Source organism: Mus musculus, chromosome X (genome assembly GCF_000001635.26).
Source record: "Mus musculus strain C57BL/6J chromosome X, GRCm38.p6 C57BL/6J".
NCBI lineage: Eukaryota > Metazoa > Chordata > Mammalia > Rodentia > Muridae > Mus > Mus musculus.
In genome coordinates, this window is record NC_000086.7 from 81840837 (window position 1) to 81847012 (window position 6176).

Genomic DNA, 6176 nt, shown 5'->3' on the forward strand with positions numbered 1-6176 from the left:
GGATGTTTTGGATAATGGTTATCTATTTGTCCTGAAAAGGAGGTAACTAAAACTGCCCAATCATTAGATATTAGGTGATATGGGCTCTGTCCTTCCTTGCTCTTGACGTCCTAACCCTTTTCCTTCTTTATAACCCATCTTTGCCATGATATTTTTTGCTTTAGCTGAATACCCTCTCAATGGGGCATTCTCATTAGACAAAATAAGGCCCAAATGCTGCATAATATCCCTTCCCCAGAGGTTAACGGGGAGTGGGAGCACATAAGGTATGAATTTCCCTTGCTGCCCTTCAGAGGATTCCCACGTCAAGGCAACGGAGCTTATAGTGGGACATGATTGATATCCTAGGCCCTGTAATGAATGAGATGACTCTGTGGTGGGCCATGCTTTGGGCCACCAATGTGTAGAGATTATACTTTTATCTGCTCCGGTATCAAGGATGCCTTCAAACTCTTTTCCGTTGATCTTAAGGCGGAGCTTAGGTCTATCATTCAAAGATACAACCAAATAGGCAGAATCATTTCTGGAGGAGCCCATTTTCTTTATCTCAGGTCCTGCAGATTTCTCCCTGGTATTATCAGGGAGGAGCAGCAGCTGAGCTATCCTATCTCCTTTACTAATAGAAAAAACGCCCTTAGGGCTTGAGCACAGGACCTGTATTTCAGGGGAATGTTGACAATCCATAATTCCAGGGTGGACTACTAAGCCCTGCAAGGTGAGTGAACCCCGGCCGAGAATAAGGCCCATGGTTCCAGGGGGCAAGGATGGTATAGGCTCCACCCTTGTGGGTCTTCCTGGGTCGCCTCTCTGACTGCGGAGGAAGGAGTCTGCCCTTTATATCCCTCACAGAGCGACACTGGTCAGCTCTATGATAACCCTTGCCACACTTAGAGCAAAGAGTGAGGGTCCCCCCCTGTTTATCTGGAGCTCTGCAATCTTTCTTAAGATGCCCAGGCTTCCTGCAGTTAAAACATGTCCTCCGATCATTTCTGCCCATGGAGCATTTTTGGGATTGAAGGATGGCAGCCGCTAAGCCTGCATTGGTGAGAGGTCCCCCAAGCTCCCGACAAACCCTGAGCCAGTCTTGTAAACCTTTGTTCTTTCTTGGGGCTATGGCTGCTCGGCATTCCTGCGTGGCTTGCTCATAAATGAGTTGTTCTACCAGAGGTGCGGCTTGCTCTGAATCTCCAAAAATACGCTCTGCTGCCTCTGTCATTCTGGCCACAAAATCTGAGAAGGACTCTTGTGCACCTTGAGTAATCTTGGTCAACTGCCCACTTGCCTCTCCCTTCTTAGGTAGTGCTTTCCATGCCTTAACAGCAGCAGCTGAGATCTGAGCATATGCTCCCCAATGATAATTTGTCTGGTTAGCAGCGTGTTGTCCCTGACCTGTAAGTAATTCAAAAGTCCACGTTCTCTGATCCCCTTCCATGGTGGCATTGGCCCTTGCCTGCGTCTGGCAGGAGTCCTGCCACAAGGCTTTCCACTCAAGATACATTCCCATACTGGGGGCTACAGCTTTTACTACCGTCTGCCAATCACCAGGAGTCATAGCGTGATTCGCAAGCCTTTCCACTTGTGCTATAGTGAAATTAGCACTGACTCCATAGTTACGGACCGACTCGGCAAGCTCTTTAATCTGTATATACGCTACCGGAGCGTGGACACGCCCACCCTCGGCTCCTTCAAAGACCGGAAATGCCTGTTGTATTTTCCTTTGTTCCTCCTTTGGAATGAACGAGTCTGTGCATTGCCTCTCTGTCCATTGCCTCTCTGCGCAGGGCTGATGCACTACGCAGGGCGGGGGCTCAGCATAGGGTGGAGGTGCACTATGACCTTGAAGCCGACTGCCAAGAGGCCAAGCAGCAAGCTGGCCTTTGCCAGCCGCTTTTGGCTTTTTCCTTGACCGATTAGCTCGCATTTTATCTGGCTGGCACTTTTCTCTCTCATAATGAGCTGTTTCCTCCTCCAAGTCTGTTTCTTCAGAGAAGCTAAATTTTTTATCTGATTCAGAGCTACTAAGAACTAGCTCCTTAAACTCATCTAGTGATGGGTATAGGCTCCTTCTCCTAGAAACCTCCGCTAATTGATCTTTCTTCTTTTCCCTTTTCCCTCTTTTCCTTCTAATCTCTCTCCAGGTATTCCTACCTGACCTTAACTTTTCCTCGGGTTCAAGACCCTTGGAAAGGCCTGTATACTTATTTTGTGTACCATATTTCCTCTTTGCTCCTACTCTCTCTCCCCGATTTACTTCTGATAGATTGTCTTGAATTTCGTCCAGAATCTGCCCTGCCTTAACCACTTGTTGACATGTGAAAAGGAACAAAAGGGCTTCTAACACTAGACAAAGTTCAAGGCCAAACATACCTTGTAAAGCTATTTCCCACTTTACTTCTGATAGACTGTCTTGAATTTCCTTAGAAAGTTCAAGACCAGACTTACCTTGTAAAGCTATTTTCCACTTTACTTCTGATAGACTGTCTTGAATTTCGTTAGAAAGTTCAAGGCCAGACTTACCTTGTAAAGCTATACTTACGGGTTACCGCCGTTCCCCAGCTGAAAAGTTCTGAATTCATGCAGTTGAATCCTTCTCAACAGTCTGCTTTACGGGAACCTTTATTACCGTGACCCGCAGTTCTGGTTCTGGAATGAGGAATCTTCCTTGCGCCGGTGATGGTTAACTCCCGTCCCGAGTTTTTCTTCCCGGGTTTCCTCTTCCCGGATTTTCTCGTCCCGGAATTTCTCGTCCCAGGTCTTCTCGTCCCGGAATTTCTCGTCCCGGGTTTCAGCACCAACTCTTACTAACGCGTTCTCACGCCCGGCCAGGAAAGACGCAACAAACCGGAATCTTCTGCGGCAAAAGCTTTATTGCTTACATCTTCAGGAGCAAGAGCAAGAGAGCAAGAGACGAAGAGAGGGAGTGCCAGAACCCCGTCCCTTTTAAGGAAAATTATCCTCCACCTAGGACGTGTTACTCCCTGATTGGCTGCAGCCCATCGGCCCAGTTGTCATCACGGGAAAGGCAGAACACATGGCGGGAAAACTGCCCCTGCACGTGTGCAGATTATGTTTACCACTTAGAACACAGCTGTCAGGGCCATCTTATAATGGCAAATGTGAGGGCGGCTCCTCACACAAGAACAACTAATATTACCTGAAAATATGAGAAGCACAAAATATAGCTTCCAAAACAGCCAGTTTATAAAGACTACTAATCACCTAGACAATCCCATATTTCAAAAATGTTGGATATTTCAAAATATTTCAAAATTTTAGCCTAGGATCATCTGACAGAACTTAAAGAAATGGAATATTAAGGACTAGCCTATTCTGTCTCAGCAGAACTAAACTGTCCTAACCTGAAATTGTGTCCTTTCTTTGAAGAATATTATATCTGTAGACAAAATGAGGAAATCCTGGAAGGCGGCTATTTTACCACAACTGGAGTAACTCATAGATGCTCAGTTTCTTCTTTGACTCCAGGACTGAGAAAGCTGTCAGGACCAGACTAGTCTCAACAGTAAGTGAGAAAATCGCATTATATGTCACATTCTGTGGACTTCTGACATTTTTGAAAACCAACTATCTATGGAAAGTAATCTGGACAGTTGTTTATTAGCTAATCTCAGCTATTTCTAATTAAAATCTTGAAAACACCCTAACAATAAACTCAGAGCCATGAGGTTGCTGTTTGGCCCTAAACTCACAGGCTTAAACACCTCAGATAAGGTTATAATCACACCAATAGGAGGACTAGGTCTAAGTCTTGTACTTTTTTAATTTTAAGGATGAATAGAAGAAATTTAAACTAACGAAAACCTTGATTTGGCATCAAAATAAATTATGTACCAATTAAGAATTTATGACTTCAGCTTAGTAACAATTCAAAAGATTTCCCCCAAGTGAGATTATGACTATTCATTCAATTCTAGCTATTCCTCCCTGATCAAATATGACAATTTCTACATTTCCTAGAAATACAACCTATTACTAACTGTATCCAGGCCCAAAGCCCAGGGAACTGGGTTGATGATTCTTCATAACTTTGTCAAGCTAAATATGGGCATTGAAATATTATAAAGGGGGTTGGGGGAAGGGTAGATAAAATAGGATTAATTAGTCTCTGATGACTATATCTCGACTGGATCCGGTTGAAGTCCAGGACATCAGAAATTCAAGCAGGACAGTTCGGCATGTCTGATGAGGAAATTCACCATGGCTATATATTCTAGAATGTATAAATCTCAAAACAAAATGTTAGTATAATCAAGATATATTTCTTTGTTTAATTCTCCAGAAACTTGTACTCTGGAGGTCTCCTTTCATCTTCTCTGATCCATTTAACTCTGGAAGGTGTAAATACCTTAATCACGTTTTCCAAAACCATAAAGACAAAATATTTTCCCCAAATCAGCATATCCTTGAGCTGGTAATCAGACAAGCTTTTATTTAGACCTCTTTTCCAGAGGAATAATATAACCACAAAACTCAAAATCTTGCCCATTTTGAAAACCAAAATATTAAAAAGTAAATGAAGTACACTAAGATACTGAATGTGCCTATACTAGACTTTTCCTATCTTGCCAAGCAGGAAAAGACATTCAAGATTCCTGTGGAGCCCATGTTAGCAGAATATGAGCTTCCTGTGGCTGGTTAAATAATCTATACCATTTTTCCATTTGGCTCTCTGCCCAGAGCCACAGACATATTTTATTAACACCTGTATAATATCTGTCTGTTGAACTCTTTACCTGGAGCCACAGGCATAGATAAATAATACCTGTTCGAAGCAGGCAATGATTTTCACTGCACTCTCTACTCTGAAGTCAGTGACTAATATTCCCTATCTAGTTCTGAACCTCAAGCAAAATTTTTCACATGATTAGACAGACTCTGAATATAAATTTATCCTAAAAGCAAATAATCCTAATTTTAATTCACAATACAACCCCTTTTCCCTAAGAGGTAGGCAAATTCCATTCTTCTCCTAAATCAAAGCAGTCTGTAATTTCCCACAGCAGGGGTCCTCAGTGCTGCTAGCAGTCTCCATGTTTCAACTTCTGCACTAGAATATACATGACTCGTTTTTTAGTGCTACCCAATTACTCACTTAACTGAACTAAAAAATAAACTAGAACTTTAACTCTCAGGATAATAATCTTAAATTTCTAGTGGATTCCTGCCCAGCCAGCATGTTCTTTCACCATCTGTTGTGGGAAATAATAAAACATAAACCCACCAACTCTCCTCTAGGCCTGACCTTGCTTTGATGCTCCTGCCAGCCATGCTGGACCACAGGGCTCCTGTCAGGACTTCTCTCAAGTGGAGGACCAGGAGCTCCTCTCACTACCATGTTCCCTGTGGTCAGCCATCACATCACAATACCCAGTGCCCCAGTAGACTCAAGGCTCTTGATGATTAATTAACCAATCAGATTGATGTATCAATAATATCACAATTTACAAGATGCCAATACAATAATTTCAGAGCCAACTGATAATGATAAAAGTTTTTTGTCAATTATCTAACCTCACTTTGCCGCAGCTACTTTTGTCCAGTAAACACCATGCTGGTTTATATCCACAGCCATCTTCCTTTCCCTACCCCCTACTCTGAGATGCTCCTTTTCTCTGTGACTCTTACTCTGCCTTCCTTTTTCTTGTCCAATCACAAACCTCTCATTGCACTAATGTGATTGGACAGGGAAAAGCCTGAAACAAACATTTCCTCTTTGGAAATCTTCTTCAGATATATTTTTTTCTGGAACTTGAAATTCTTGTCATACAGATTTTTCCCTTGTTTGGTTAGAGCTATACCATAATGTTTTATATGATTCATGGCTATTGTTAAGTATGTTGTTTTTCTAATTTTTCCTCAGCCATTTTATTATTTGTATAAAGGAGGGCTACTGAGCTCTTTGAGTTAACTATGTGTCCAGATTCTTTGCTGTATATCAGTTAAAGGAGGTCTCTGGCAGAATTTTTCAGGTCACTTATGAATGCTATCATATTAACCAGAAATAGTGATACCTGACTTCTTCTTTTCCAATTTGTATCTCCTTATCTCCTTTAGTTGTCTTATTACTCTGGTTAGAATTTCAAGTTCTATAATGAATAGATAGGAGAAAGTAGATAGCCTTGACTTGTCCCTGAATTTATTGGAATTTACTTAGTATT

The 6176-nt window shown here is 42.2% G+C and overlaps 1 pseudogene; it reads right to left on the reverse strand.

Moving 5' to 3' along the window:
* Nucleotides 1-820: 820 nt before the first annotated feature.
* On the reverse strand, nt 821-2576 carry Gm52426 (annotated as a pseudogene).
* Between the last annotated feature and the right edge of the window lie 3600 nt (nt 2577-6176).